Here is a 21,520-nt window from a genome sequence, read left to right on the forward strand (position 1 = left end):
TACTTCACCTTTACTTTTATTTGGTGTGCTCTCTTTCTCCTTTCTCTTAGAGCTATCTAGTATACCTATTCTTAGTATGAAAACTGGGCATACAGCCACACTTCCTTTCTCACTGCTTATTATCTCATAAGTGCATCTTCCTAAAATCCTCATTCTTTCAACAGAGTGGAGGTCATTAGAGCTATAATGTCAATGAGCTATTGACTGCCAAAAATATGTGTTATTTGAGCAAATCATGCACATTGATAATTTGATGAGAATGATAATTTAATCCAACATGTAGCCTCTGTTGTTACAGGGACTGGATGTCCAGTTTCTCAGGTGAGTCCTGGTTTGTATTTACTGTTTCTACATAACTATTAATAGCATCACCTTTCGTGCTCACAAGTGTCCCAGTTTGGAAAATAAATTATATGGTTATACCGTATTTGTTGTAGATACCGTATCTAATTCAAAGCTGGACTTACCCTTGACTTCCTTTTTGTACATTACTTTTTAGTATTTTTCTTTAAAAATAAATTCATATATTTTTCAGACATGCTGTGTTTCATTCACTGTGGCATCCTTGTTTTCCCTTTCCACCATGCACAAATTGGGTCACCTTGAAACATACTGAATGGAACCTGAAAAGTGTTTTTTTTATCATTCACTTAAATTTTCTACATTGACACAAACATTATATAGTTGCTCTATTCATCTTAAGAAGTTCTCATATTGAGTCCATTGTTGATTCATTTTATATATTTAAATTTTCAAAGATTGTTTAACCATGTGGGTGAGTCAAGATCCAGTTCTATCTAGAATTTTCTAACAGTGTGTTCAGGGAACCTGGTGGCTGACTGGTTACACCTAAATATCTGCCTCATTCTAGCCACATATTTAAAGGACTAGACAATGTTTCATTGTTGTTGTCATTTTTCCTTTAGTATATCTGTCATTTTCCTTTCACATGTTTCTGCTAGTCTCTAAAACCTCAAATATTTTCATAAATATCTCCCTTTTTAGCTTTAACTAGCTCTAACATTGCCAAGGCTAAATTATATAGACACACATCTACACATGCATTCTCGTAAGAGAGAGAGAAACTGCCTTTAAAGTTTTTGTATTAGGCCAGGCACGGTGGCTCACGCCTGTAATCCTAGCACTCTGGGAGGCAGAGGTGAGAGGATTGCTCGAGCTCCGGAGTTCGAGAGCAAGAGTGAGACCCCATCTCTACTATAAATAGAAAGAAATTAGCCAAACAACTAAAAATAGAAAAAAAAATTAGCCGGGCATGGTGGCGCATGCCTGTAGTCCCAGCTACTTGGGAGGCTGAGGCAGGAAGATCACGTGAGCCCAGGAGTTTGAGGTTGCTGTGAGCTAGGCTGATGACATGGCACTCTAGCCAGGGCAACACAGTGAGACTCTGTCTCCAAAAAAGAAAAAAAAAAGTTTTTGTATTCATTATGTCTTCTGAGATAAAAAAAAAAAAAAAAAATAGATTAAGAAAATGCCCTCCTTTTTCGACTTGCTAAATATTGTGTTAAATTGTTGGTGCAAATTCTGATCAGTTCCCAAATTCCACCCCCTGAACCCAGGAGAGCCTGCCATGTACATCTTTCCTCCTGCCAATCAGAGAATGAACCAAAATAAGATTTAGTTATGAGAGAAAGACTAAGTGGCAAAATGGAGGAAAGGGAAGAGGGAGTAGTAGTGACATGGGCTGGTATATCAGAGTAGAGTATTTATGGTGGAAGGTGACTGAAAAATAAGAGATCTAAGAGAATGTGGGGAGTGACAGATTATGGGAGAAGAGGAAATCTGGTGAAAATGTTTCTAAATGTTATGCATGAAATCCCCTTGATATCCTATAAGAGACTGAAGTAAAAATATAAATTTCTTTGATTTACTTATTTACTAATTTACTTGTCTAGTTATAGTATTATATATTCTTTAAACATACCTCAGTCCCTAGTTTAATCACATAAATGATTACATCAATATTATTACTTGATTTCTTATTAATCTGACATGTATTTGACATGCAGCATTCTTAATGAATTTGAGGGCCTTATTCCTCATATGGAAATGGACAGAATATGGAAAGCTTCTATATAATTAGGACCACTATTAAAAATCGATTAATTATTATGTCCACAGCATTACCCATAATCTAAGTCTCTAAGATTCACTGCTATAATTGGCACTCATCTAAAGCGCAAGCCTCAGCCAAGTCAGGATCACACAGCAAAGGAGGTGGGTTATCTCAGAAAGATTTCTGGAAAACCAATTAAATTCCTAGAGATTATTCCAACTACAGTTCTCTTTTTGAAGCAGGATTCCATTTAAAAATAAGGAAAAAAAAAAGGTAACCAAATTAGAACAATTCAATACAGACCTATTTTCCTGGACCTCAAACCCAAAGCCAAAAATCTGGTACCTTTTACACCTCTATGCAAGTGTTTAAATAAAATTTCCAAACCTTACAGATATATTTACTGCTCTGGGATATTGTACTGTCTTCACACAATGCAAATCTGATATCAAACTGAATCTCGGAGATTTACAACCTCCTCCCTAGACTGAAAATGAGGTTACTTTGTTCCTTAGATGAGTGCAGCAAAAACTATGGGAGTGCTTCAGAAATAAGCTGTATCATTATTGTGCCAAAGGCTACTTTTGAAAAGACAATAGACGATAAGCAAATCCTAACCGAATTTTTCAGTCCAGTATTTATCTTTGTTCCATAGGTGAAAAAATCTGTGGCAGTTGACTTACTATAAATGATTAAGCTACTTTTATAAGTGTTCTACTTGTTACAGAAAAAAAACGATAAAACCCACCTTTAGGCATATTTAAACCGAAGCAATGGGTCAAAGGAAGCTCTGTATGCAATATGTAGGGAGAACCTAAAACAACCTGTGAAGCTCCTGACCCCTTGAATGACTCACTCACTCCCGCTGGCACCACCACTTACCACCATGCTCTGGCGCTGTACAATAGCAGAAGGATCTTGCTAATATTAATAATTGATGGTATAGGTATCCAGTGAAATCGTTTAGTTGCATACACATACTAAACTTAATGAATAGTTAACTAACCATGATGTTCAAAACTAAAATATTATCTTGTGTATGTTCAATCCTTGATGCATACCAGATGTTCTTCAGTAGAACATGCTACCAAACTAATGAGCTGTCAGAGTATATAACGTTCACTAGATCCGAATAATTTAACTTTCATTTGAGATGTTTTAATCCCTTTTATATTAATATTAAAAGTGTAATGATAGCACTACAGAAACATGAAACTGATTTTTTAAATTTTGTTTTAGGTTTCAGTTGAGAAATATTAAGTGTACATACCAATAAGTACAATGTGATGTTTTGGTATATTTATATAGTACAGAAAGATTAAATCATTCAATCAAAGATTAATCAAGCTTGTTTTTCCATTCTTGGGATATTTTCTCTATCCAGGAAAATACAAGATGTGCTATATCACCATTGTTTCTTAGAGCTGAATAGTACTCCATGGTATACATATACCACATTTTATTGATCCACTCATGAATTGATGGGCACTTGAGTTGTTTCCACAGCTTTGCAATTAGTATATCTATCATCTCATCACTTATTATTTTGTCTTGAGAATTTTTAAAACCTACTCTTTTAGCAATGTTCAAATACATATTATTATGAACTCTGGTCATCATGCTGTGTAATAAATCACTATTGAAACTTGGTATCTTTACCTCCTGTCTGATTGAAACTTGGTATCTTTACCAACATCTTCTCTTTCCCACTCTTTCCACCTTCTACAACTTCTGGTAACCAGCACTCTATTTTCTGTTCCATGAGTTTGACTTTCTAAGATTCCACGTATAAGTGAGATCATGAAGTATTTGTCTTTCTCTTCCTGGCTGCTTTCACTTAGCAGATTCTTAGCAAGATTCTCTGTGTTTATATATGTTGTCACAAATGACAGAATTTCCTTCTTTTTAATGATTTATAATATTGTATTGTGCATGTATACAACAGTTTCATTATTCATTCTTTAAAAATACTTGATCTGACTTCATATTATGGCTACTGTAAGTAATGCTGAAATAATCATGACAGTACATATATTGCTTTAACATACTGAATTCAATTCCTTTGGTATTTTTGATAGGAATTGCATTGAATCTTTAGATCTATTTAGAAAGTATGGGCATTTAATAATGGTGATTATTTTAATCCATGAACATGAGAAATTTTTATTTCTTTTTATCATTTTTAATTTATTTTATCACTGTTTAATACTTTTCACTACATAGTTATTTTATTATCCTGGTTAAATTTGTCCATACATAATTTATTTTATTATTTTGATGATATTATAAATGGATTGTTTTCTTCATTTATTTTATGTATAGTTCATCATTACTATATAGAAATGCAACTGTAGTATTACCCTGATACCAAAGCCAGACAAGGATGTTACAAGAAAAGAAAACTATAGGCCAATATCCCTGATGGATATTGATATAAAAATCCTAGTAGAATACTAGCAAACTGAGGTCAATAGCACATTCAAATTCATTTACTGTGATCAAGTGGATTTATCCTGGAATACAAGAACTGTTCAATTTATCTAAATCAATAAATATGATATGCCATATTAACAAAATGAAGGACAAACCACAAGATCATCTCAATAGATGTGGAAAAAGCATTTAAGAAAATTTAGTTTGCTTTCATGGTAAAATTCTCAACAAATTAGGTATAAAAGAAATGTACTTTAATGCTAGAGGCTGTGTATGATAAATACACAGATAATGTCATACTCAACAGTGAAAAATTGAAAGCTTTTCCTCTAACATCAGAAACAAGATGAACATGCTTACTCATGCCACTTCTATTCAACATAGCACAGGAAGTCCTAGTTAAAACAATTAGGCAAGAAATAAAATGCATTTGGATAAGAAAGAAAGAAGTGAAAATGTCTCTGTTTTCTGAAGATATGTTGTTATATATGGAAAACATTAAGTACTTTAAGAAAAAAAAGCTGTTAAAACTAGTAAACAAACCCAGCAAAGTTGCAGGATAAGGTAGCAATGTACAAACCCCAGAAATTCATATAATTTTATAAACTAATCTTATTTATTTAAGGAATATATTACTAAAAGTACAGAAAATTAGAATAAATTTAATTAGACCATAATTGATACAATGTATACTCCAAACTATAGGATTTTTTAAATAAAATAAAATATTGAGGGGTGCTCTTCTATTTTACCTAAACCAAATAAATAAAGAGAAACATTTTTCTTTGCAGTAGAAGCATACTCTAGTTTAAAGGAAAAAACACTCACACACATTGTCCTGGGGATTGATCCATCATGCTAACCACTGCTGATATCTGTACATGTCCCCTGGGGGCCTGAGGACAGGCCCACCTAGACTTTTGCCACCACTGATGCTGGTTCCCATCTGCCTGCACAAACTGTAGACCTGAGAATAGGCATGCCCATCCCAAGGCCACAATAACTGGCACTTGTGTGTGCCACTGGGAGCCTTAGGTAGGCCTGCCATTGCTATTGCCACTGATGATGCTACACACGCCACCAGGGGCCTGATGACCTTTCTGCCTACCCTGCCCATCACTGTAACTGCTGGCATCCAAGCAAGCTGTCTGGAAGTGCAAGGATTGAACTGCTCTGACCCACTACCACTGATGCCTGTGTCCACCACCCAAGGATTCAAGCACTGGCATGTTTGGCCCACCACTACCACAATCAGGGTGTGAGGACTGGCCTGCGTGGCATCCCCATTCCCAGAAAGCCTCAGCACTGCCTCTACTAAAAACCACAGCCTACATCACTAAGGAATTCAGACAATGTCAGACACCACTGACGCTGATTAGAGCTGAGGAGATCATGGAGGCCACACTACTCTACCCATCTAGAATCAAAGCCAAAGAGCTCTACGCAAACAACAGTATAGATATGTCTAAAGTAAAATAGTCTTTCCCTACAAAAGCCAGTCCTCAAGTTGGAAGAAGCAACTGTTAATCCATTGTGCAAGTATCGATGTAAGAACACAAGAATGAAAAAGCAAGGAGACATGCTAAACCAACATAATAATTCTGTAGCAAAAGAATCCAACAAAAAGTAAATCTTGTTGAAAGAAATTAATATTGTTAAAGAGATTATGCTAATCAAGGAAATCTACAGATTCAATGCAATCTCTATCAAAATACCAATGACATTCTGCACAGATAGAAAAAGTCATCCTTAAATTTATATGGAACCACAAAAGACCCTGAATAGTCAAAGCAAAGAGAACAGAGTTGTGGGTGTTACACAACCTGACATCAAAATATACTAGAAATCTATCATAACCAATGGCCTGGTATTAGCATAAAAACAGACAAGTAGGTCAATGGAATAGAATAGAAAACCCAGAATTGAATCCATATATTTACAGCCAACTTATTTTCAACAAAGTCACCAAAAGCATACACAGGGGGAAAGGACACCCTTTTCAATAAATGGTGGTGAGAAAATTGGACATTCATGTGCAGAAGAATAAAACTAAAACTATAACTATAATCATATACAAAAATCAACCCAAAATGGATTAAAGACCTAAATGCAAAACCCAAGATTATGAAACTACTAAAAGAAAGCATAGGGGAAACACTTCTTGTTGTGGGACTCATTCAAATCTATCAGGCTTATACAACAATAAATGGGGTTTAGCAGTATTCCACAATACAGAATATGCTGATATCAAAACCTAAAGATGCCTGCCAAGCTTTGTGATTTTCTCTTATCTGTAGGAGGTATACGGTGCAATGACTTGCCTTTCACTTTGGAGTGTAATGTCCTAGCACTCCCCAGATGATAGGACCCCAACAAATTCATTGATGTGGCAAGCTGTTAAATTGTTATAGGTTTTACCTTGCATCTAAAGCACATGTTGTTATCAAAGCATTCACAGTATTTACCATTTATTTCTCATCAGTCACAATTAATATTATGTCATCAATATAGTTGCCTGATGTGATGTTCTTTGAGGTGTCCAGAACTTCAAAATTCCTTTGGACTATATTAGAAAATAGAGAAGAAGAGTTATATAGCACTAGAAAAAGAGAATGAATATATATTAAGTGAATGTGAATTGCTTCTGATGTTTCTTCATAATAGGTGTGGAGGAGAACACATTCACCAGCTCAATAGCAACAAAAAGTGTCATTCTACATTGGTAAGAATACTAAAATTGGCAAAGCAGTTACAATTGGGGACACTAATTGACAAATTTCTGGTAATCCACTGGCCCCTGTCATTATCCTTCTGTTTTTTCACAGGCTAAACTGTTGAATTAAATAGGAATATAACACTCACCAACTACATCTTTTAAGTTTTAGCAGGTGGCAATAATTTCTGCCATTTCTTCTGGGATACAATATTGCTTTTAATTTATTATCTTGACTGGGTTGGGGTAATTTGAATAATTTCAGAGCATCTGATTTGCCTTTCCTACTATAACAGCTCCAGGTCAAGGAAACAATAAGTGTTCTTTCAACTGCTGAGTATGTCTATTACAATTTTACATTTCAGAACCAAAGAAATTATCACTAGGTGTGTCTTTGAAACCTAGACATGGTCCAGGACACGGTTTATTACTTAAGCTCTATGCTTTGCCTGATGTTCTTATGTATCAGTATCAATTTACACACTGTATCCGCCAGCCTTGAAAAATTTGTATATTCTAATTTCCCTATTATATGGTCATATAGGCAAATTATAAAAGGTTTCTTAAAAGAAAAACTGAAGGAACTGTTACTTCGTTCACTTATTGAAATATTACAGTGTCTTTCCTCATAAGAACCTGTCTTTTCTTCTGGTCACAGTTTCTGAGGCTGAAAACACAATCAGGTCTGGAAATTAAGCAAGGGATTATGAATTTTCATTTGAGTGGCTGACCTCAGCTTTTTGCTCATAATGCATTAAATATATACATAGTTATACACATGCACACACACATTCAGTACATTTATTTGATGCCTATCTATCTTTCCTTGAGTCATTTCTATATCCCTGTAGTAATCCCCCACCCATACCATCCTGACCTTGCTATCCAATTAATTAAATCAACATTTCATTATGAAGGTTAAATGCTACTGTCTTTATTAATAGACGCCTACAATCAGTCCAGATCTATAGAGGCCAGTCATTATTCATCTGTCAACACTACATTCCTTACTGTCTTGTAAATGGAGTGGCCATTTCATGGAATGTGGTCATCTCATGGCTTTTTGTTTTTTGTTTTTTGGTTTTTTGTTTTTTTTTTTTTTTGTCTTCTATGCTAAACTCATTCTAGCACATTCAATTTTTTTATTTTTTTGATCTTTTTCTCCCAAGTTCATGACTGAAGTTCTTGCATCTCTACTTAATTTAATTTGAGCTGTTGTTTTCTCAAGTTTCCAAGTAATAAACCAAATCCCATTGGTTTATGAGTTTATTTTTATTAAATATTATCATTATTATTTAGGGCTGCTAAAATCATTTTGTATATAATGCTTCCCCTCCCCTAGTAAGTCTAGCACTTTCTCAGTCTGGTAATGCTGAGATTTGACATAAATGTGGATCTGCAGGCCAGGAGAAGAAGTGGGGAAAGATTCTGAGGAGGGAAAGCATTGTTCTGTAAAGCAGCTGTTTTATTTGAGGCCCCTTCACAGTCTTCAAGCACAGAAAGTCTGTATCTTCCAGCAAGGTGTAATGGGCCACTTCCAAAGGACCAGAGGTTAAGAATCATCTGTAGATTTAAGGTTCTCAAGGGCATATGCACACTCTAAATCTAAAAATTTCACTTTATCTATCAGGACCTGACTTTCGCATCTAGCCTGAAATTGACCTTTCCCTGGTGGTCTGTCACACTTGCAGTTGGGTGCAGGTCATTCTCTCCAATATTCTTTGATTTCTGATTATAGAAATTGATTCCCCTTCATATTTCTAATGAAGCTCATGGATGCCCACCCTTTGGTTCAAATCATTGATTAATATATTTGACCCTATATTATATCTCTTCAACACATCAATGATGATTAGTAACTGACACCTGATTTCATAATTCTTATATTTATTAGATTCATCCTTATTTTCTGGAAGGAGAAATATGTAGCAATGCTCTATAGATTAATGGAAAAATACAGTTGGAAAAATATGTACTTAGTACAATGACGGCAATATATGTACAGTCCCTCATGGGATAGTGATTGGTGTTACAGATGACTCAGGAATAATTTTATTGCAAATGGATGCTTGACCTATGAATTGAAGCATAAGTTAGGATGCTCTAGTAGATATGCTGAGAGAAAATTTAAATAATACTGATAATGTTATCATTGAAGGATTCTAATCTAGATAAATGGATTATCCAATTTGTTGTCTAGATATATTATCTTGAGAATTGTTAGGTGGTTATTGCAGTAGTCTAACTCCAAACTGATGGTTTTCATAACTAAAGAAATCACAGAGAGGGGTTGATTTATGAGAATGACTCATGAGTTTCTTGGTGAGTGACTAGGTGAATAGTGAGTGGGCTTGATGTCTGAAATGGGAAATGTAGGAAAAAGAGGTTTGAACACGCTCCTATGTATATTTAGAGTTTCAAATACCACTGAGAATCTGAGGTAGACATTGATAGAAAATGCCCAACTTTGATGATTAAGAAGAAAGGGGGGTTAGGTAAAATCATATTTATATTTGAAAGGTATAAAAAAACAAAGAGAAAGGTTTTTGTCCCCCTCTCATTTTCTTTAAAGTTTAGCAGAATACTCCCTTGCATTATCAAACATAAATCAAAGAATTTAGCTCTTGGACAATGTCGCACCTTTGACAAATTTTCAGAAAGAAAAGCACATGAAAGCTGTGTGCAACACGCATTTATTAGCTAAATTCAGAGAGACAACTATCACAGAAAAATGTCATGAGCAAAAGAGTATGCAGAACAGTTACTTTAACCTTTACAAAATAGGTCATTTATTATTATATTTGAAAAACAAAAAGAAATATAACTATTAGATAAAAAGAGAGTTATCATATTTTTTTCTAAATGAGATGTAGTTTCCAAAATATCTTTTAACAAGATAGGAATAGCAACCTTTAGTTATGATGGGAATTTATACGGAAATACTGGGATACCATTTTAATCAAAAGTAGATGCTCTACTTTCAGTGCTATTCCAAAAAGAAAGAAGATGACAATAGCAACTTAGTAACAAAATAATATTCTTACTAATATCGTTTTGTTAAAATGCAGATCTTGCTATGGTTATATCTTTTGTGTAAACTAGGCCTAATTGCAATAATAGTTTGCTAATTTTGCTTTCTTTGAAGTTATTTCAGAAGCTTAAATTCTTACAAAACATCGCTATTCATTTTTCATCTCTTTTCTTTCCCCACCCACAGTGATGATTTTTCACTTTGTGTTAAATATCCTAGATGGATCTATGGCAAATAAATGAAGCATACAACCCACACATATCAGGTTATCACTAATTCCAGATTTTTCCTGGGCATCAATTTTCTAGTTTGAAGGTTATATATTTTTTCTCTTTAATTCTTCCTAGTCTGAATTTCCTCTCTAAAACAAGTTGAAAGTCATAGGAATTTATTTAGTTATTTTTCTGAATTGTTCCATCATTTCATTCTACAAGGAACATAGTGTTTAGAGCAAAGTCCCTTGAGAAATACAAAAAGATCGCTTGCTGTAATCAGAAGCTGTGTTTGTTTTTTTTCTCTAGTTTTTGTTACCTGTCTTTTAATCACTTCTTTGCTCATTTGCAAAAAATAGGGAAAAGATAAATTAATGGAAGCAAATTTAATTTTAAAATTACATCATAACTCAAATGAAGGGAATAAGATGTCCTGACTCTAGCCCTGTAATTAAAGAACATTAAAAAAAAAAAAAAAGGAACAGGCAACACAAAGCCTTTTTGGTGTATTGGCCAAATAATATAAAAAGTTATTTAAAACCAAGTTATATTTTAAATGCATAAAAAAGAAAAGTAGAATAATTTGAATAAATAAGTTATATTGAGTTTTAATTACATTTAACATCATACTTCTAAATTTGCATAGCTTGATACTTGATAGTAGGAAGAGTTGAGGAAATTTTGATATTTAATTGTTCAAATATATTCAGAATTTTATGACAGATGTTAGTTAACACAGAAGTTGAATATAGTAAGAAGTTATTTTTTTATAATTATGCCAATAGGTAGGGGTGGTTACATAATTTATCACCAAGCAGCAAAGTGTTGAAAGTTCCTTCGTTTTGAAAAATAATTAAAATGATAAAAATATTTATTCTTTGAATGAATTTATTTATCTTGCTTAACTTATAATATGTTTGATTTAAAAACCATCACCAAAAATACTTTCTCTTTCTGCTTGGACACACTTTTCTTGCCAGGCAAATAAGCAAATAAACAAGTGTTGTTTCAAAGGGATGTGTTGGTAACCTTGTATTGGAAAGGGTTATGTAAAGAGAGAATTATAAATATATACCTAAATGGTGAAGAATGACTATTGGATAAGACCATGGAAGAAATGACTTTCACAAAGTGGAGTTCAACTAAACCCTTCTTGGCTTATGGTAATGCAAATATTAATTGTAAGTTTGAATTAAAAATGAAAACAAAAGGGATGCATGCTAAATAATATGGTCCAGACTACCCCAACACATGTAAAATGGGAATTCTCCTGGCTAAACTGGGATTTAAATATGCACCAAGCCATCAAAGAATGACATATTTACATTATATCTGTTTGAATTACCAAAGGGAAAATTTTTGTATTTTCTAAAGTATCAAAGTTTTGTTATGAATGAATTAAGAAATTAAACATTTCATTTGAAACATACAACTTTATATAAAATGATATATTTCATTTGAAGTATTCCTAATCATAACAAGTAGACCAAATGTACATTACAAAAATTATTTTTAAGGTGTTAGCTTACAATGTGGTGTTTTTCCTAAATGAGTGCCTGTTATGCTTATTGTTTGATTCATTTAAAAAACTTTTATGCATAATTTCCTATATGAAATTTTAGAAATAGAATATGTGTTAAAAAGTTGTGCTGTTAAAGCAATACATTTTGATCTTTATATTTTATTCATAGGGTGTAGTTGAATTTCAATAGAATGCTTTTATAAATGGCAAAATATGATTAACATTCAAAACAAAATATATTATATTGCTACCACACAGTCTCATTTGGTTTATTTCGATAAACTCAATAATCTATCTTATTTGTTATACATGATTATAATATTTTTAAACAGGCACCTCTTTATCTTTTCCTCTTTTGCATACTCAAAGCCAGTGTCACATCTGATAACTTGTTGTTGAGGGCAGTTAATATCCATAATCATCTGTGCCTGAAAAATTGTCACAGCCAGATGGCCAACATTTGTGGTAGATTCATCTTTTTTACCTTACAGTTAAAGAATGATATCATACATGTTCTTTTCAATTGTTGTATGTGTACACTGATTGTAATTAGCATAGTGAATTTATATGTCTTAGCGATTTCCCATGTCATTTAATGATTATTAAATGCCTATAGTTTTAAAATTAAATAAAAAGTATAATTTTTCCCCATTACAAAATCTGAAAAATCATTCGTCTGGCACCATTTGAATTTAAGAATTGTTTTTTTGGTTTTTTTTTTGAGATAGAGTCTCACTCTGTTGTCTGGGCTAGAGTGCCGTGGTATCAGTCTAGCTCACAGCAACCTCAAACTCCTGGGCTCAAGCAATACTTCTGCCTCAGCCTCCCAAGTAGCTGGGACTACAGGCATGCACCACCATATCTGGGTAAATATATATATATATATATATATATATATAATTTTAGTTTTCTAGCTAATTTCTTTCTTTTTTTAGTAGAGATGAGGTCTCACTCTTGCTCAGGTTGGTCTTGAACTCCTGACCTTGAGCCATCCACCCACCTCCCAGCCTCCCAGATTGGTAGGATTACAGGCGTGAGACACTGCACTGGGCTGTCACCATTTGGATTTAAACAGTAACTCAACTAACATTTATTTGATAATCTTTAAAAATATCTATAATGATAATCCACACTAAATGCCTTTGTTGTTGTTTGGAATTAAATAGTTCTTTATTTTAAAAGAAAAATATGTTGTTGAAAAACTCTAAAACATAGAATTCAAAATTCAAATCAACATAAGTCTACTACTCACAAAGATGTACATAACATTCATTATTTGTCATGTATTATAGTTTAGATAAAAATTAGTAAAATATCATAAACATTCTCAACATTTGTAATGTATTTTCAATTCAAAAAACATGTAAGTTTAAAATCCTTGTATAAAAAATATTAATCTGCTACCTAATTTTAAAATGTTCATTCTAAAATACCATATTCCATTTAACAAATCACCCCAAAATTGATCAAGATATTTGCAATTCTTTAATACAATGAGTGACATCAAGATAAGCAAATATTTATCATTCAAACATTGGCCATATTGTATTATTTCTCCTTTATACTATGTTCCAAAATTGTACATATAAGAATGTGAGAACTGTTTATTTATTGGTATTCACATTTCAGTGCCTGTATGTGAACCTGGGCCTTTTGCTGAAGTATATCCAGCATTGTATATTGTCGGTTTTGTTTTCTGGTTTGTTTGTTTTAGTATCTGGTACTTCAATAGGATGAAGGAGTATCTCACTTTGCTATTTATTTTACATTTTTTGAACAATTAAATTTGAAATTGACTTCATATATTCTTTAGGAATAGCTTATTCATATCATTTATGTATTTTGTTATTGGGATGCTCATTTTTTACTGATTTGCAAAAATTCTTTACATATTAAGTAAACGTAGACCTTACCTTTAATGTGTGTTGCAAACAAATATTTTCCAATCTGCCTTTAAGTTTACTTTACCAATTCTCAGGTATATAGAAGTAATTTTACTTATATGTAGTTTATCATTCTTTTATGTTATAAATTTTTGAAGCAATACTTAGAAAAATCACAGTAATACATGTTGCTTTGTTATTTCAATAATTTTATATTTAAAATATAAGTAATTCATCAATTTGAAAATCATTTTGGTATATCTGCTGTGCCTGTTTTATTCAGCTTCAGGGCCATTCTTTGAATATTTGAGTCCATAAACTCTGCTAATTTCTATAATATAATTTCATACATTTTTTCATTTCTCATTCCCATATGTTACACTTTAGAAATCTCTCTACACATTATAGAAATAAGTTCTTCAAAAAGAGTTCCAAGCCCCTGAGTAATATATATACATATACACACACCCTGTTTTATAATTTTACATAATATCTCATGCACAGTAATTTTGCATAATATAAAGTACAGAAAGAAATGAAAAGAGGGAAAAATAAAATTATAATACATGCAAAGTTTTGGGATAAACTTGTGAAATGTCTGTACGCAGGCAAAGAGCTATTTCTGTAGAACTGGCGAACGGTATTAGTCTCAACACCTAAGGGTATATAAGCATATAAATCTATGAAATATTAGTATTCTTCTCTTGAAATTATTGTGTTGCTGATCTAACACTAAATTTATTGGTATTGTTGCTTTTCAGACTATTGCATGAAGATTTACTTGAATAGCATGAAGCAACTGACAGTCAAACTAAATACAAGATATGTTCCAATATTTTAAAACCATTTAAGTCTTTTAAAACATGGTTTTAAATAAGCTTGTGTATGTATTAATGTCTTAGTCAGTATGACGCTAAATGTATTGCTCTGATTATTATAAATATAATAAGAAAATTAATTCCTATTTACCCTGATTTTCTGTGGAAGCATTATTTTGAAAAAATCCCTCAGGCTCATTTCATTTCTGGTTGCCTTTTTTCTGTAACTTAGTAACATCTGCCAGTGGATTCCCCAGGGAAGACAAGCAGCTTCCCAAATCCAGATTCACTCACCTAGGTAACAGTCAGAGGCAGGTGGCAATGTCCTCCAAAATGGGATAAAATTGCATTGGCTATTGCACACTTTCCCATGCCCCATTCCCTCAAAACAGAGTTTATCAATCAATTTGCATTGGCCTGCCTCAAAGAATGCCCTGGCAGCCTTGTGGGCTCCTCTTTCCTATTACAGTCCACATCCCTACAGCAAAAGTCAGAAGCTCCCTTGTTCCCTCTTTTAGTCATCTCATCTGTGGAGGTATTGGAATCGAGCTATATAATTATACACGTACATATATAATAAGCATTTATAATAATACTCATTCCGTAGGATTGAGAACATCTGGAAGAATGATGATCCAGCTACTCAACTATAAAATGGCCAAGAGGCTGAGCATAAGACATAAAGTATTGACATAAAGTCCTTAAACCTGTGTTTAATGACTTTTCCCTGGACCTCATAAAGTTATTATGAAAAAAAAAAGAAAGAAAACAATCCTAAAGTACCTTTCTTATATTCAGGGACAATCATTTGGAACTTAATTTTATCAGTACAGAAGCTTCTTCAAATTTTCTACCACCTATCCTTGAAATAAACCTACCTAATATAGGATGACATGGCTCTTTCCGTCCTCTAAAGGTAAACTTAATTTATTACTTAATTTTGATATTACCACTAAGCAATCAACCTAATCCATTTTGGGATTCTCTTGGTGTATTCCCTGTCACTCTTCCTCCTATCATCTTTTTCTCAATAAGTGAGAGGCAATGTATAGTAAATACTGAGAATCCTAGATTTGCTAGAGCACTAAAAGAGAGACCTCTGCATCCAAGAACATAAGCATATGCAATTGAGTTGATATTTTTATCTTTCTATTCAGTTGCCCATTTTTTCATCTGTAAAGATTGAGATTTGTCCCATACTTATAAAGTTCTATTTGGAGAAGCTTCTAAAGCAAGGTGACAACCACCTTCTTCTACAGTGCTAATAGTGATTCTCTACAATGATTCTCACAATTAGTGAGATAGGTATCAATCACAATGTGAACTGATGAGTCTGACTCCAGGTTTAAAACTTATGTGTGATTTTCCAGGTCTCACCATAGTCAATCACAAAGGCTTTACCTGGCAGGTCTCACAGGCCCAAATCAAACTTGGTACAAAGTCATGCATTACAGATGCTAAAGAAAGCTACTATGGAGGACTCAGGCCCCCTGGTCGGTCATACTGTTTGCATGTTTGCATTCCCAGCCCTGTGATCTTCATTCTCAAGTCTCTTCATCTTTTAAGGAGGTCTGGAACAGCTGGAATAAATGTTAAGAGGGCAAAAACTCTTAAAAATTACAAGGCTTTGAAGAGTTGGGATGAGGAGAAAGCCAATTCAAATTCAGGGACCAATCTGAGTTGAAGGTAGAGAAGGGAGGTTGAGCATAGCCTATATGCATAACAAGAAAGAGATCAGCATGACGGACACTTGGCTTGCTAGAAAATTTAAATACACATTAGATTTTAATTCTCCCACTCTAGGTGTGAGAACTTGGTCTAGATAAAATAGATTCATTTAATCAATGTCAAATTGATAGCATTAGTAAAAACTTAAAGATGTTTTTCAAGAATCTAAAATAATTTTTATTACAGGCATTGCTGATAAATGTTAGTTATTATTAGTATTATTACGTACTTACCATGACACTCCAGATATTCAAGAATATATAAAGATGACAAGGATATGGTCTACACTTTGAGTTGCTCACAGTCTACTGGAGAAATATTTTTATATTAATTCTGCCATAGAATTTATTTTCTTCCATCAGCTTCTATGCCAAGAATAATAAGCAGAAACAATTGACCCTTTTGCCAAAAACATTTACCTCATATAAAATCGTGATATTTCTCATGGAAGCTGAAGTAAAAGAGTCAATGATGTGGCAGAATTAATATAAAAATATTTCTCCAGTAGATTGTGAGCAACTCAAAATACAAAACATGTTTGTTTAACTGTAGGCCATAGTATTGATAGTTTAGTTAAGTTCTTGGCATAAATACAAAAGTTTAGTAAGTTTTTGGCATAAATATAAAATTGCTATAATTTTATAATGCATATATTTTTCTAAATGTAATAAAATATTGATTTCTCTCCTATACAAGTTCAATAAACTTTATAAAATTATAATTAAGCTATAATGTGTATCTATGTGAAAACTACACACAAGCTTATACATTTTAATTACATGCAAATTATTTTTTCATAGTTTCATATTACATGTAGAAAATTATTTAAATGTAAATTATATGGCTTTGATAATGTCATACGTTAACTAGGATCATATCATTAGAAGTAAGTTTCTAGTTTTCAAATGATTTGTTCTATTAATGCATATTAAATATTTTATATCTGCATTTTGATCTTGAAGGCTATTTTTAATATATTATTTATAAACCTTAAACCTTTTTTGCTTTGATTCATACATTATTGCTTGTGATGACTGAAGCAAAATTAAATATGAGGTTTTGCCAGAAAGAAATGATAAATTCTAAATTCTAACTGGTCTATTCCTGTGATTTTGATTGAAACTTTTATTTAACCACTCTGTTAATTTCTTTAAAAAATTAGTTTTGTACTAATAAAGTCAGTTTATTAAAAATGTTTTTTAAATGCCAGGGAAAACAGAACATATTATCTTATAAACTGAAAAACAATCATTAGAAGAAGATATAAGAGGAGAAAAAAATACCTGGAGAAGAAAAGTATATTGGTATCATATATAACTTTGCTTCTAATTAGAGAAGATAATATTCATATATAATCAATGTCCTTATTCTTTGGTTCATATGTTAATTCATTGAATACATTTCTCTTTCCTGAACTCCTCTTTTTCTCTTTCTTTTTCTTTTGAGAATCAAAGTCTTGTTTATCAAGAGAATCATATTTCTTTCTCTTAGTTTCAAAGTTTCAATTTTAGATGAAAAGAAAGAGGGTTTTAAATTATTAAGACCTGAGCCATTTTCAGGGAGTAAATAATGCCTTTTTTTAGAAAGGATATACTTCACACAGAGAACATAAAAATGGAAAAAAAATGGTTAAAGAGAAAATTGGGGTTAAGCAGCTTTGTGCAGAACAGTACACAGTTCAGATTGACAAAAATTCACTAGGTTATTCTAATATAACCTGGTGATTTTCCAGAAGGTGATGGAGAAGACAAAGTTATCTGTTCACCTAATCAGACAAAGACAAGTATGGGAGGAGACAGACAAGTCATGACAGAATACATAAAGCTTCAGGTAAATTTCAGAAGCCAAAAACGCTGACTAAGAGTAAAGAAGTACAATGTAGGAAATGATATCAAAACAAAGAGACTTTTTTAAGTCTTAAAGAAAAAAGCCCACAAATATTATCTAACAGTAGTATTTAGATAGTAAATTTATTTTTAAAAAGTAGATAGTAAATTATTAAACTTGTTGCCTTTCAGAATGATTTAAATTAAACATTCAAGATAAAATTAAAGTTTAGAACTTTTAGTATAATGTTTCTGTAACAGACTAAGGAAAACTTCCATGCTCTTTTATATCTCACTGACTTCTTAGTGGCACAAATACTTTCTAGCAAGAAGGTGAACTATTTGGATGTACGGGACCAAGATATATTCATGTTATCTTTATGACTATTTCATCCAGTGCAGAAATATCCTACTTACTACATGAATTATTAAAATCCCTGTGGAGTGCAAAGCAATTAAACTGAACATTTAATTTTAAATCATGAATATTTAAATTGGCAAAATAACTAACTTTTATTTCATATTTTCAGCTACCCTTACAGTCTCCAATAAAATATACTTATTTAAACAAGTTCAGATTTTTTTGTTTAGCTTTTTCATTATTATTATTATTTCAGGAAATTATGAGAGTACAAACATTTTGGTTACATTTTATATCTCTGCCTAATGTACCAAAGTTTCCTTGAGATAGAAATCTGATACAGAAGGCATGCAAGTTCTCAAAATGTAATTTTCTGGCATTTAAAACATATGAAGTAGTACAGTGGTGATATCTGTACAATGGTGACCTGTGAATGAAGTTGCTATGCGTGTAGGCTCCCTACAATTTAACATTGTTTTATTAAGTGATCAGATAACTTTTTAGTATCCTAAAGTATATACATTTATGAGTAATTCAATTAGAATCAGATTAGGCTAGCTTTGGAAGCAACTCTTTATCTCTTCATTATAGTGAATGATCATACTAAAATAAATCCTGGAGACTAGAGAATGATATTAATATAATTAAAATCTTGGGTTTGATCTTTAGAGTTGTTAACTTTCCACTGTTCAATAGCCATAGACAGCATAATTAACCTCAATATGACATGAGGCAGACTACTTCCAAAGTATGCCCTTGATCACAAGGAGAACACTGACTGATAAGATAGTGCAGAGCAGTATCAATTTATATATACTTGAAGAGAAAATACTTTTTGCCATAATCCTTATTGTCAGTAAAGCAATATAAAATGAGTATTTTGCCTATATAAAATGAATATTTGTTTTCAAAAGGTAGTAATTTAGAATAAATAATTATGTAGGGAGTATGCTAAAAAATAAAATTAAGTTAAATATCAATATAATGAGGTATTTAAAAGCAGAACATTTGAGGCAGGCAGATGTGGGCTCTACCTTGGCCCTGCCAGTTAATTTCTTTGTGAATTTGAGAACATTATTTAGTCTCCAAGATGCTGAAATGAGAATGATAATTGCTCATGTTGTTATTGGGTTGTTTTCTTATTTAATAGTTACAAATGGATAGAACATTTCAAATGCTTATGTATGGTGCTTGGTGCTTAGCAAGCACTTAATAATTATTAAGTAATCTAGTACATATGTTCAAAAGTGATTTAAATGTATTCAAATTTATATGTGTGCACTTTTTGAAAAACACAATGCCATTGAATATACAGGAGAAATATAGATATCAGTATATTAATTATTAAGTTACATTAATTCAGATTCTCACTAGATTGGAATCCAAAGAGCAGAAACTAGGTGTTTAATTGTTTATTAACTCTTAACCACCCATACCTAGCAGAGTATTTGATATAGGCAAAATATAAATATTTGTTGAATGAATACTTTTCAATCATTCTTAGATTTTTACCTTTTGGAAAATACAGAAAATTAACTCACACTTGTAAATACATTTTACAAAACTGAGTCACTAATTTTCCTCATAAAAGAAAATAAATCATTCTGATGTTTCTCAAATTGTTTTTATGTATCATTGGCTAAATATATTTCACAGCAAGTATTATAATTATACTTTAAAAACTAAATATTCAAAACTACATAACTGCTAAATGAAATTTAATGGTATTTTATTACTTAGGATGATGTTCAATTCCTTAATTGCTGCTTTCCTACATCTTAATAATATTAAACTATTTCTGACAATTGTTTGGAGAAGGTGTCAAATGTATGATAACCATATTAAAATATTACCTAATACGAAGCACATTTCTTGGTTTGGGAGATCTTATTTTTAATATGATCCCATTAAAGATGATAGAGTGGCTTGTCAAGAAACTGTGGCATCACTTTTTTAAATTCTTCTATTTTTTTTAGCTCTTTAAATTTGAGTTATTGCCTAGTTTTGTAAGAGAATTCACAAAAGGCATTTCTTCATGGAATCTTTTCAAGAAGTAGCCATTTCTATTAATTACTTGAAATTTCATGAAAAAAGATATGTCCAAATAATTCTCAAAATGACTTACCATGATTGTTTTATGCATAATAAAAAATTGTATTTATATTTCATGCAATGTAGAAATGTAACTATAAATCACAATAAATTAAATATGAACTTAATGGGATATGGATTATAAATACATATATATATATATATATATAAACATGTGGGCCATTTCTTTTCTGACTTTCCTTATATTTGTATACATAATAATAATTTTCTATTTGAAGATGTGATTACTTTGGTTCTGCTTAGTTTTAGTGGGTCTCTTTGGTACATTTGTCCACTCTTTACACTTCTTCCTAAAAAGAGGTGATTCATTTCAATTATAAATATGCTTTACATATTTGAGTCACTGTTTCTGGTTATAGAATAAACAAATTTGAAATTTACTAATGCTTTGCTTTGATATAGCTTGAATCAGTGTAATGAATAACTCAGTTATAGTAGAGAGTTAATTTAAATTTCTAATATTTTTGACACTATACAAATTGGCTTGTAGTTACCCTTAAATTTGTCCCAGATTATTTACTCTATCCGTAGTTTTTAATTTTTGTCATTTTCATCTATTAGCTTGTTTCACTACTTGATATTGCCTTCAAATTTGAGAATTTTATTGTGTATTACCCTTTGTAGATATTATGTAACGACTCCCCTCACCAATTCTATCAACATCTATTTGCTACCACATATCCTAACAACATCTATTTTATTCCTTACTCTAAGCTTTCAATTTTGAGAACAAAACAAACTTAAAAAATATTTTGTCATTCACACTATGGCTCATTACTGGTGAAACACCTTCAGAAGCATTCCAAT

The sequence above is a fragment of the Microcebus murinus genome, chromosome 13, assembly GCF_040939455.1.
Source record: "Microcebus murinus isolate Inina chromosome 13, M.murinus_Inina_mat1.0, whole genome shotgun sequence".
Classification (NCBI taxonomy): domain Eukaryota; kingdom Metazoa; phylum Chordata; class Mammalia; order Primates; family Cheirogaleidae; genus Microcebus; species Microcebus murinus.